The 12,660-nt window shown below is 57.5% G+C and overlaps 1 non-coding gene across 7 annotated transcripts in view; it reads right to left on the bottom strand.

Moving 5' to 3' along the window:
* The window catches only part of FAM178B, a 102,776-nt gene continuing 92,793 nt past the window's right edge, over positions 2,678 to 12,660 (bottom strand). For all 7 annotated transcript variants that reach the window (XR_001307605.2, XR_001307609.1, XR_002342534.1 and 4 more), the window contains 3 exons: positions 4,758 to 4,835; positions 4,300 to 4,452; positions 2,678 to 3,043 (listed from right to left, as the gene is read on the bottom strand). This is a non-coding gene — a transcript (family with sequence similarity 178 member B). The remainder of the gene's footprint in view (positions 3,044 to 4,299; positions 4,453 to 4,757; positions 4,836 to 12,660) is intronic.

Raw genomic sequence — 12,660 nt, 5'->3', positions numbered from 1 at the left:
CCAGAAACAAATCTGACTAGGAACCATGAGGTTGTGGGTTCGATCCTAGCCTGCTCAGTGGGTTAAGGGATCTGGCATTGCTGTGAGCTGTGGTGTAGGTCACAGACACAGCTCGGATGTGCTGTGGCGTGGGCCAGTGGCTACAGCTCCAATTAGACCCCTAGCCTGGGAACCTCCATATGCCGTGGGTTCAGCCCTGAAAGGACCAAAAAAAAAAAAAAATTTACTAATACCGAAAAAAAAAGTCTCAGGTAACTATCAAGTCTCTCAGAGTCTGTCGGCATGTTCTATGGAAGGTACCTACATTTCAGGCCTTAGGCCTTGAGAGACTGTCAGACTTTCTCCATTTATTCAACCCTTGGTGGGCAAGTCAAGAAAAGGCAGATGTGCTACATCTGAGTTTTTCTAAGGATCCACTGGCAACTCAGGCCAGGGCCCTAGAGATGGACCCAAGAGTCTTATCTGGAAAGCAAGGCTACCCGTCACCCCCACACTTGGTCAAGGGGCCCCTCCCTGGAGCTCCTTCCACTCCAGCTCTCCCGAGGCTGCTTCCTGACAGAAGCTGGGCCCAGGGTTCACAGCAGACTTCTCCAGTCAACACCTCCTGGCCAACTTCCAAGGGAGCCAGGACCTGCAGTTAACATACGGAGGAGGAAATGAGAAAGCCTGGGTCAGCTACCCTTCAGGGATCTTTCTGATGATCTGGGGACTGAGGTGACGGGGACATAGGAAAAGGACTTCCTCTCTCCACTTCCTCCTAAAGGAGAGTTATCAAAGCTGTCCACCTGGGAAGCCTTTCCCTTCCAGCCCCTCCCTGCCACCATCACCAAAGGAAGCAGGAAAACATCCGTCACCACAGCCCCGGATGCTGCTTTTCTAGAGGCTTCCATCAGGATATCCCGCAGCCCTTTCCCAGGGGCTTAGGAGTCTGGAAAGGGCAAGAGGCAAAGGTGCCAGCACCACCCCGAATTCTTGGCCTAGAGGAGGGGGACTCTAAGTGACCCCAGCCTGGTTTTAGAAGATCTGGTCAGCTCCCAGCTGGTTCCAGAAAAGGGCCCATTACACGTCCCAGGGGAAATCACACGCCCTTGGGTGACCTCAAAGTGCACACCTCTGCTCAGGTTACGGCTTGGTCTCTGGAGGGACTGAGCTGTCACCAGCACCTCCTCTCTCCTTGGTATCTATTTCTCTCTTGGGGACCAGGGTTTGGGGAGCAGGGGAGAAGGGGGCAGTGCACAAGCAGCAGCCTGGGAGGAGGGTTCCAAACGCTGACATTGATGAGCTGCTCACAAGCTTTCTCAGAGCCAAGTAGGGACAGCTTCAAGCACTGGGAACTCCCCGGTTCTGCCTCTTAGGCCTCCCTACTCCCTCTCTGCCCTTGGCAGCGAGAACAAAGAAGGGAAGTTTCAAAGGTGATTTCCAGGTTTCCAGAGCAAACCGAATAGCTGAGGATGAACCGTCAGGACATGTGGTGTCAGAAGCAAGGACAGCCCTGAGGGAGGGTGTAGGTGGCTCCCCACAGCCCCTGCTCTTTCATAGGAGGACCCCAGGCCTACCTGGGGTCCCCAGGCCTACCACCAGGACCTCAGGGGTGGCCTGACCAGGGGGCCTGTGACACAGTCAGGAACTGAAACCAGAACTCCTCTCAAGCCACCTGGGCCTCTGAGCCTCCCTGGCGGAGTCCCTTCCACCTCTCACTTGGCGAAGACAGAGGGGTTCCTGTGCGGATCCCGGCACCCTGCCTGTGCTCCTGCTCTCTAACCTCAGCATTCTGGGGACCTGGTAAGGGCCTCCCTAACAGGCCCAGAAGTGATGGGCTACACACTGGGTCTGCAAATTGAGGCTCTCAACATTGGGGGAGCCTCTCTTCTATTCAGCCTGCCTTACCCTGACCCCTGTGGCATGAAAGGACAAGTAAACAGAGAAAGTCGCAAGCGCCAGCCACGGTGGAGCTCCACTGGGAGGCACTATGCCCGAGCTGAGGAGTGGGCACAGGCTGAGTAGGCAGGGCTCGTTCTCTGCTATTTCCTGTCTGCCCCTCGTGGCCCCTGCAAAACCCCGGCTCAGCCAGGAAGGGGCAGGAGGGGCCAGAGGCTAGCTACAGAGTCTCCGGGATGGAGGAGTGGGCAGAGAAAATGACCCCCAAGGACCTCCCGGGGATACTGGAGGCCCACTCACCTCTTACAGGGGGCAGGTCAGAGAGATCCAGCACCCTTTTAGGGAGTGGGCCTCACAAAACCCATCTTGGGGAAAGCAGAGGGAGAACAAAAGCAGTATTGGGAACTGCTTTTTGGCACTGCCCCAACTTCTAAGTCTGGGAGTTGATTTCAGGGCTCAACAATAAACTGAATTAAGTGTAATTACAGCTCCGATCCACCATCTCACTCCACAGATCTCCCCTAGCGGGGGTGGGGAGCGGGGAGTGGTCGCAGACTGGTACACACAGATGCTCCCCAGCCCTGCTCCCTGGGTGCCTGATAGCTTTCAGGCCCCCCACCTCCCAGGTTTACAAACAACCTTTGGCTGCAGGGGGTGGGACGGGGCAGGGCCTGAGACCCAGTCACGTGATTGTCAGAGGTGAGTCTTCTATAAAACACCAGCAGAGAAGTCAGGAAACTGGACGCTGGGCACCAGTCCTCAGTAAGGGATTGAAGGAACTCTTCGAAACCACTGATGCTGAAATGCGACTTTAGTGTGCATAAAGAACCCTCACAACGTGACACACACAGGGAGGTGGGAGGGAGAGGAGGGAGGCCATGGGGCCCCTGAAGGACCAGGGAAACCAGCACTTCAGAGACAAAGGCCTTGGGGAGAGGAGAGCTGGGAGGCGGGCTGGTCAGTGAGAGGCAGGACCCCTGCCCTGTGGCAGGGCTTGGGGGCAGCAGGGGAGGCAGCTGATGCTCCAGCCAACTGGCCCTCCTCTGGCTTCCATTCTTCACTCCTCCCATTTCCTGGGCCATGTCCACTTCAGCCAGAGCCTGGAGTGCTGAGCCACCCCTGCACTGCTCCATCAGCTGTCCTTCCAGGTGCTGAAGTACGGGGTCTGCGGCAAGGAGGGAAACCGGGTGTGATGGCCTGGGCCCGGTGGGGCCCACCACTGTGATGCTCCCTGATGCCCTGGCGTCTGCTGAGCATCTACGAAGGCCTCCTCTGTGTCGGGCGCTGAGCCACAAGGCTCCTGGGGCTCCTGGTCCAGGCAAGGACACCCACAGAGGTTCCCTCTACTTCCGGCCCGCAGGCTGGGAGCTGTGTGAGAGGAAGGTGGGCCCTTCCCCCGGCTAGGCCAGGCCACGAATCACTTTGCCTTCTTTTCATGACAAACACACTGCTTCCCACCAGAGAGAGTGTGATCTAGTTCCTTGGGGGTTGAGGGTGAGGTTTGCTCTCCAGCTTTCTCAGGGACTTGTGAAATCTGAGACCCAAGCCACAGCCTGTGGCCGATGTGTCAGCTCAAGTCAGAGGTTACAGGGGGAAGGACAAGCAGAGGAGAGTCTGAGGGAAGGCCAGCTGGGAGCCCAGGCGGAGAAAGAGCTCAAAGGAGATACAGCTCATCTCTATCCAGGGCTGGGGGCTCGGGGAGGGACGGGCTGCTCATTGGTGGAAGAGATAGAGGCCAGCGGGGAGGCTGTCAGAGCAGGGCCTGGACTGCGCTTAAGTCTGCAGGCCCGCGAGTCAGGTTGGCTCTGCGCCCCAGTTCTGACATTTGCATGCTATGGCCTGTGTGATGCAGCAAGCTACAAAACTACTCAGTGGCTCTGGCTAGCCTGTTCATCTGTAAAATGGAATGATAACTATACCTGCCTGAGGGAGGGTTGTGTAGATTCATGTAGAAGAGGGTCTTTATCCAGTAATTATTAGCTATGAATATTATTACCCAGAGTGACTGAGGGAACCAAGGTTGTGGAGGTTGTTGCTACTAAAACTGGAGGGACCAGGGCAGCATGGGAGGGCAGCCTCAGGCCCACAGGACAAGTGGGCAGAGGGCAGATCTCTTCTGGTGCTCTTCCTGACACTGTGATGACAAAGTGTACCTTGGCCCAGGCTCTTCCCTCTTGGGGGTAAAGTTTTTCTGTACAACGAAGGAGTCAGCTTCTCTACCCCCCTCACCACCCCTGCCCTGGGCATCTGACTCTAGATGAGAAAACTGAAGGTCCTTGAGCACATCCTCCCCACCCCACCCCCACCCACCCCCATCTCCCAGCCAGGAGGGCAGCTGCAGTGGGGGTGGACACGCTGTGGGCTCTGGTCAGCCGCCTGCCCACCTCCCTCCCAAGCCTGGGGGCCAGCAGGGGGTACCACCTGGGGCTGGCAGTGGGCCAGCAGCTCCTGCCAGCGGATGTAGGTCTGGGTGGCCAAGTCCTTGAGTCTGGTCCAGTACATTGCCTGGGGGCTCTCCCGGATATGGGTGCTGATGTGACGGTCCAACTGCATGCACAGCAGCTGCAGCTCTCCCTGTAGAGGCGGGGGCAGAGGGCGGGAGGTGGGGGTAGGGGGGCAAGCCACAGGCCAGGTGCCACAGTTGGGGAGAGAAAGCAGAGGATGGAGCTGAGTGCTCAGAAGTGGGGCAGGAAAGGGAGGAGAGGCACAGGGCAACAGGGGCTGCTGGAGGCTGAGTACCCTGGGAAGGCCTGGTGGTACGAGGCAAGAGGGGCCAGACTCCCTCGACCGCTTCCTTCTCAGCCTCCCACCCTCTGCATTGCTGGCAGTGAGCTGGGCTCCAGCCCAGCAGCCCCAGCCCTACCTCTTGGGAGACTCACCCATCGGTCTGGAGTGATGTCCTGGCAGCTGACCACCACCCCCGCCAGGGTCAGGAGGCTGTGGCACAAGTAGCAGACCTGGAGGGAGGGGACAGCAAGACAGGCTTCCCTGAGTTCTTCAGCCAGCACTGGGCTTCCTGCCCAATTTCTGGGGCAGCATCTACGAGGAGGGCTCCAGGCCCCACTCAGAACTCTCCCTATGAGTGATCGTCGTCCCCCGAAAAAAAGACATCTCTGCCATTCAGAAATCCAGTTCCCCAACCCCGTCCTGAGGGGTGAGACAGGACAAAGGCCAATTCCAGCTGGTAGGGGATAGCTTGGTTCCAGGGTGCCCCTGGACTCTGCTGGTGCCCCTTCATTTATAGACTTTGCAGGCTGTGCAGAGAAACCAAAGTATAGCAGCGCCCCAGGGAGACGCGAGGCTCTTGACGAAGCCAGTCTGCTCAGTCTGCTCGTGGCAGGCGCCAGGCACACCCCTCCCCCACTCAGAGGTGCCTGGTGCCTTGCCCCTTCTGTCTAAGATAGGAAGGGTGGCAGGAAGCTACCCCACCACTGTGCCCGAGGCTGATAACTGGCCCTGATGCTGGGCTGGGAAGGGAGAGGCAGGCTCCAAAGACGGCCAGCAGGGCTCAAGCGTGGTGATTAACGGGGCTGGAGCCCCAAACCAGCCAAGCCCCCCCCCTTCCCTGTTCTTATCATCCTCCCCATTTAGAGCACCTGGCAGTACCCCAAAAATGGTGACAGCCTCTTTGCACAGACCCAGCAGGCTCCTTAGGGCAGGAGCTAGAACCAGTTTGGAGGGCACCAGATACCTCGGAGCCTTTGAGAACTCAAATACCTCGTACAGAATCCTAAGGACACAGGCCACCTGCCCCCCTCCCCTGGTGGCACCTGCCCTGCCCAGGACCCAGCCTGCTCTTCAGCACAACAGCTGAAGCCCACAGGTGGCTGATCCCACAGGCTGGCTGGTTTGAGTGGCACTGCACCTGGCAGAAACAGAGGAGACGCGGAGGGGAAAATCAGGGTGCCTCCGGGCCGTGCTGCCCTGGGCTGAGGAAGATCAGCCAGCTCCACCTGCTGGGCCCCCAGCTGGGCCACTGCTTCCCACAGGCTCGGGCTCGTTCTGCTTCCCCAGCCTGGCCTTGCCCTAGGGCCCGGGGAATTCGGAACTCCTAAACTCGGCAGTCCTGGCAAACAGCCCTTCCCTGCCACGCCAACCCCTTAAAGCAGGCTCAGGCCTGCGTGCCAGACATTTGTACCTTGACTAAGACACAGCCATAAACACTCAAATGTTAGAGGGAGAAGGGTACTTTAGGAAGCAATCATTTGGTCAACAAATACTGAAGCTCAGTTTTCCCTTGGACCAAGGGAGAAAGGACCCTTCTAGCCTTTAGCGGGGTGAGGTGGGGGGCATGGTGCTGTGCAGCTCAGAAGGCTTCAGAGAGGAAGTGACTAAACTAGGTCTCAAAGGAACAGTAGGATTTGAGGTGAGGATGGCCCTGTGGGGGCGGGGACACAGCTGAGATGACACCACCAGACAGATCCTTGGCTGATGCAAGAAACAGAGGCAGGACTGACCACTGCTGGGGGACCGGCTGGGCTGGAGTGGGGAGCTGGGGGAGGGGCACCCTGGGGACAGGGCTGACAGCAGAGGAACCAGACAGTGGGCAGTGGAGGCCGCTCAAGGCGCTAGAGTAGGGAAACTGGGTTGTGGGGGACAGACTGGGGACACTTGGGGGAAGCAGGCAATAGAATCGGTTGGGATGGAACCCACCAAAGTGAAAATGCAGCTGAATAGCATTATACTTCCTCCAACTTTTTTTTCTTTTTAAGATTATTTATTTACAATGTGTGTACTTTACTCATAGAATGAGATTGAAAAAAAATTTTTTTGTCTTTTTAGGGCCACACCCTTGGCATATGGAGGTTCCCAGGCTAGGGTTTGAACTGGAGCTGTAGCTGCTGGCCTATACCACAGCCACAGAAACACCAGGTCCAAGCCATGTCTGTGACCTACACCACAGCTCATGGCAATGCCAGATCCTTAACCCACTGAGTGAGGCCAGGGATTGAACCTGAGTCCTCACGGATACTAGTTAACCTCTGAACCATGATGGGAACTCTCAAAGTTTTAAATTAAGTTTGAACCAGACAATGCCAGTTACAACTGTTGAAGACAGTCAGATTTGGGGGGGGTGCAGGGCTGGGGCGAGGGCAGTGACCTTGGAAAGCACCGAGGCCCCTCTCCTTTGAGGGGCATTGAGCAAGCTGACGGTGAGGTGGCAGAGAAGCCAAAGAAAACATCCGAGGGCCGAGGGCCGTGGAGCCAGCGGTTGGTGGCTGGTGGGAGGGTGGCTGGGAAGGGGCCTGTCTGCAGGGGTGGGTGTAATGCTTGGAAGGAGGTGGGGCAGGGGGGAGGCAAGGACCTTTCACTTGTAAACATCTCCGTACCCAAGGGGGTGGGGATGGGAGGAGCTCAGGTGGCAGCCCGGCCCCCCCCCCCCCCCCCCGGCAGACTTTTCTTCCTAGGAGGGAGGCATGGGGAGGGTGGGCCTGGGATCTGAGGAGTGCCCTGGAGGAAACTGTGCAGTGGGGATTTACTGAGAGAAGAGACTACGCGTGCGCGGGTTTCACAACTCCGTTCTCATGCCGATTCCCATAACTGAATCTGGAGGGAAAATCCCAAGAAAACTATGCTGAATGTAGTGTTTTTTTGCGGGGGTGGCGGGAATAGCAAGGAGGAAAAAGGTAGTTCTGAAGAAATGCCTCTTAACCACATTTTCCAAAGGTGTGGGGGGGTGCTGCCCACTACCTGGAAAGGGGCTCTGGAAGCTTCCGTGCACTATGAACTGGGGGCAATCCCTGGAGTGTCTCAGTGAGGGAAGGCCCTTTAGGGAAAGACTTTGCTCAAGCTTAGGGCATGAGGTTCCACCTGCGGTCAGAAATCACGCAGAGACAGCAGTGGACTTTGGGGGAAGGGCCTTGCTATCAGCAGCATTGCCTGGATTATCTCCTCTCCTCACTTCCCACGGTTCCTGCGTTGAGAGGCAAGAGAGGGTCCACTCTTGACCAGACAAAGGGACACGCAGGGGCACTGGGGGTACGCAAGGCTTCTTCTAACACCTTCCCCCTGACCCCCCCCCCCCAACCCCGATCCTCTCCTGTGCCTTGTTTCTGCGAAGGTCAGAGAAGCAAAACATGAGCAGAACCTGGGGCTCTGCAGCCAGGAAGGCTAAACCTGGGTCTCCTCCCTCTGGACTCCCCGGTGGGGGGAGGGGAGCCCGACAGGGGTGGGCGGGAGCCAGGGTAGGATGCTAAGTCAACAGCCAGGTGTGAGAGCTGTGTTTCCTGCTCCAGTTGCGCTGTGACCAATTCCTGAACTCAGCAAGCCCGTTCCTGTCCTGCTGGCACCAGGGAAACGTGGGGCTCTGTCTTCTCTTTCAAGATGTAGGGAAGGGAAGCCCTGCATACAGTGAGGGCTGAGCCTGCTGCCGGCTCCCGTTTCCCTGGGGCTGCAAGTGCAAGGTGGCCCTTCCTCCAGCCTGAGGCCCTTCCAAGTCCCTAAGGGCTGGTGTGTGTGTGTTGGGGGGTAGGGGTCGGTGTGGCTTCAGGGTTAAGAGCAGTGCCAGAGCGCCCTTGAGTGGGGGTTATGCTGGTCCAGGCTTCAGGGGATCTTGTCTTAAGAATGCCCAGCTCCCCCTCCCCACCCCCACTCAGGCTGCCCAGCGCCTCCTGACTGGGCTGAGTGGAGGCCGGGAAGCCCCCATGGGAAATGGGACCCGGAAACCTCAGTTAACAACTTGGTGAGAGGCAGAGTCTGAGGCAAGAAATGGGACGTGCCTGAACCCAATGCAGACAACAAAGGATCCCTTGCCCTGGCTACCAGCAAGGCCTCCTGCTTCCACTTCCTGGGTCTCTCCCTAGAGTCTGGCAGGCTGACTTTTCTGAGAAGTTCTGTGCAGGATGCCTCTTTCCCGGCTCTAGCGCCTTGAGGCGGGCCCTGCCCACCCCCTGGGGAAGGATGACAAGGCTGGGAGATAGGAGACAGACCCCGGGGCTTGTCACCCACGAGGGGCCTGGGGAGGGGAAGGTCCGTGTCTCCCTTTCTGGCCCAGTTAGTTCCGACGCCAGGAACCGCCAGCCAAGTCTTCGTTTGCAGGGCTTTCGTCATAAGATGAAGGAGAAAAAGGGTGAACATTTCCCAGGAACTCCATTCTTTAGAAAATTCCCCTCTAACTAATGCCAAGGGAGCTGCTTGAGGGTTATTTACGCTGAGAAAGGGCACGAAGGGGGAGGAAGAGCATCTCCCCGGAAGCCACTCGCTCTGGCCAGAACACGGTGGTTTCTCCCACCTCGGATCTGCCCAAGACCCCCAGGCTCACTCTTGGCAACCCTTCCAGCCAAGCCCTCTCCCTGGAGGCCGCTGGCAGGGTGGGGACAGCAAACTGTGCCCTCGGTTGGAGGGTCCTGTGGGAGCAGGTCCAGCCAGGCTCTGGGGCAGCTGTTGTAGGGCCGGGGGTGGGGAAGAACTAAGGCTGACCCAGGAACACCTGCAGGGGAGGCCAGGGGCTGACTCAGGACACGGCCTTCCAGCAGGCTCCTGGGGTTCAGGGGCTCACACTGCAGGTGTTGCTGGCTCCGGCTCAGCAAGCTAGTCCCCAAGGCCAACTGCTGTCCGGCTCCCTGCCTGGGATGCCAGGCCCCCAGAGAAGCCGCCCTGTAGTTTCGCCTCTCCATGCTCACAGGCTCTGGGGTGGGTGGGTGGGCTTCCTTGGGAGACCTGCATTAGGCCACAATCTGGCTGTGCTGCTCTCAGCCCTGTCTGGAACGCCTGGAGGTCCGGCCCAACCTGACGATCGACCCCAGGAAGAGAATTCTGCCACAAGTCCCGTCATTGCCACATGTGGGTCCTCTCAGGCGCTTTGTTCCCTTGGAGACACTTTAGAGCACACACACATGCTGAAGGTCAATTCTAGAGTCAGGTCTAAGACTAGGTCAAGACTGAAGTCACGCTAGCCTGCCTGGGGCCATTCCTAGCCCAAGGCTAGCTCTGGACCCTGTTGAATTCTTTTCTTCTGCCTTTCCTCCCTTTCTTTCTCCTTTTATCAAGCCTAACCCTACAGCATCACCGCACAGTGCTCTGCATAGTGTCACTTTGAGTAGATGTGGACGTGAGCTTGGGGAGCTCCCCTGACTGCATGACCATCTTTGTAAGGGTTAGGGCTGAAGCAGACGGCTGTACGTGCTCCTTTAAGCGAGACAAGCAGTGTGTGTGCAAGCCCTTGAGCGTGGGTGTGTGCATGCACCTGTGCACCGTGCATACTCCTTAAAGGGGGGTTAACATGGGAGAGATCAAGGCACTTCTGCACTGATAGCCAGGGCCCAGGGGCCTGCCAGAGGCAGGACAGAGACAGGCTGAGGCTCCCCACCAGGGAGGGGAGGGAGCAGCCAGCCTGAGCCCCGGGGCTGTCTAAAACCACCCCACACAGGCTGGGCAAGTAACAACAAAAACAGTCCTGAGTAATCCTGAGTTGGGCTGTCGAAGGCCCGGGTCAGGAGCCCCAGCTTGGTGACAGATCAAAACTCAGGGGGCTGGGATGTTTGTCGGAGCTCAGGATGAGAGGGGACCCCCACCTGACCTGTCCTGGAGCATGGCACCTACTACCGTCTCTACGATGCTTTTTCTCCCCCACCCCCACAGGTTAACCACATGATTCAGTCCCCTTGCCCAGGCTGCTCCTGCTTCAAGGTTCCATTCCCTGACCTTGGCTTGGGCAAGCACTGATGCAGCAAGCTGAGGGTTGTGCTCAAAGGAAAGCTGAGTTTGACAGTGACTCTGACCAAGACAGGTTATCGGTCATAAGTCCTAGTGAGAAGGAAGTGACAAGGACGCATGACCCATCACTAGGAAATGACATGGTGACACAGCCTAGGGTCCCTGAAAGCACAGGGCGCAGAAGCCAAAGACCAGACATCACAGTCGGGGCCTGCCAAACTTACCATGGAAGTCTGCAAGGCCAGATACTCAATTCTGTAAATGAAAGTGCCTGTTTAGGTGTGAGGGTGGGCGGAGCCCTCATCATGGAGCAGGATGAGGCCAACTGAGGGTGATGAGAGCCAGGCTGGCAGCATCTTGACAGGACCAGGTCTTCCAGCTCAGGGGCTAGGAACGGCCACTGCCTAGCAAGTTGCTCTTAAGGGCCGAGGTGAGTGGAGGGAAGGGATGTCCCTGCTGAGGCTGCCAGAGGACCTTGGGGCCAGCATGTGACCATCTCCACTGATTCCTCCAAAGGTGAGCCCCTTACCTGCTCTTCACTTGAAAGAGACAGCGCTTCTTCTTTTTTTTTTTTTTTTTAAAAGAGCTACACCTGTGGCATATGAACGTTCACAGGCTAGGGGTCTAATCAGAGCTGTAGCTGCCGGCCTACGCCACAGCCACAGCAACACCAGATGCTTAACCCACTAAGCAAGGCCAGGGATCAAACCCGCCTCCTCACAGATACTAGTCGGGATTGCTTCCGCTGAGCCACAATGGGAACTCCAGATAGATTATTTTTTTAAACTATTCAGAACTTGGGACCGGCCTCTGAGCAGCCCTGACCCCTGTTCTTGGTAGTGAGGCTAGGGAGAGACTAGGAGACCATGGCACAGCAAGGCCGGGTGGGAAAGAGATGGAACTGAGACAAAAGCAGGAAGGCCAAGGGTTTTTGTTCCCGTGGATCTGCTGCAGGGGGGTCAGCTCAGCATGTGCCCCAGTCCTATGTCTGCAGTGGGAGGAACCGAGGGGCTGCAGACAAACCCTTGCTAGAGAGCTCCCACCCAGCCCACCCTTCCTTCCCAGCTTCCTGCTGGCTATGGGGGTGGGGAGCTGACAGGCAGGGATTGGCTGGCTCTTCCTGCTCCTCCAGCTGGGACTAGAGACCCTGACCCTAGGGGGATCTGGAACGGAAACACAGCTCTGCCGGCTGCCCAGGGAGGGACATGATTCTCAGGGTCTGTGTTTGAGACTCTAGGCCTGAGTGTGCATGTGTGCCTTCAGTACACAGGCGCCAATGCCGGAGGGAGCCCAGGAAACCAGCTAGAGTACTGGCAGGTGCTCCTCCAGAGGCTGGACAGGCCCCATGGAGCAGTGGCTCCCTCAAAAGCCATTTCCTCAAAAGCAATGGCTTCCTCTTTTCTCTTCCTTCTCTTTCTCACTCACTGGATTGTCTCCTGGCACGTTGGCGGGCCCAGCAACTGGGAAGCACTGCCCTCCTTATACTTCCCACGGGTGTCAAAGAACAAGGCCGCTGCCCACGGCTGAGGACCAGGGGCATGTGAGGGACACTAAGGTTTCCCAGTGCCCAGGATCCTACCCATTCCTTTGTCCAGTCCCAGCCTCCTGTCCCCTACACCCAGGCCAAGGTGTTGCACAGTGGGGTCTTTAGGACTGACTCCAGGGGAAGAGGCATGACCTGAGCCAACCAATCACTGTGTGCCTGGCTATGTGATTGGCTTAGAGGTGAGCACATGACCCAAGCTCAGCCAATGAGGCTCAACTCTGGGACTCAGGACTCCAGGACAGAAGCTCTTTCTTCCTCCTTGGATAGGGTTGTGGAAAGAAGGAAGTACACCTGGAGTGTCTCAGAAGCAGCCGGAAAGCTGCCTGCGATTGCACCAAGGGCAGAGCCGAGAGATACAGAGAGCAACACTGAGGTTTCACGACACTGCTCCACACTGGTCCAGCTGAGCCTCTTGAGCTGTCCTAGGACCTTTCAGGCACGTGTTTGTGTTTCTGTCACTACAGAGTCCCAGCAAAGATGGTCTGAGAAGGGACAGGAAAGGTGGTGAGCAGAAGAGTCACTGAGAGGGCCGTGGTCTGCCTGCCAGCTGCTCCTCCAGATAGGACAGCAGTGAGGGACCT

The sequence above is a fragment of the Sus scrofa genome, chromosome 3, assembly GCF_000003025.6.
Source record: "Sus scrofa isolate TJ Tabasco breed Duroc chromosome 3, Sscrofa11.1, whole genome shotgun sequence".
In the NCBI taxonomy this organism is placed as follows: Eukaryota; Metazoa; Chordata; class Mammalia; order Artiodactyla; family Suidae; genus Sus; species Sus scrofa.
This window is presented reverse-complemented; position numbering and strand designations above follow the sequence as displayed.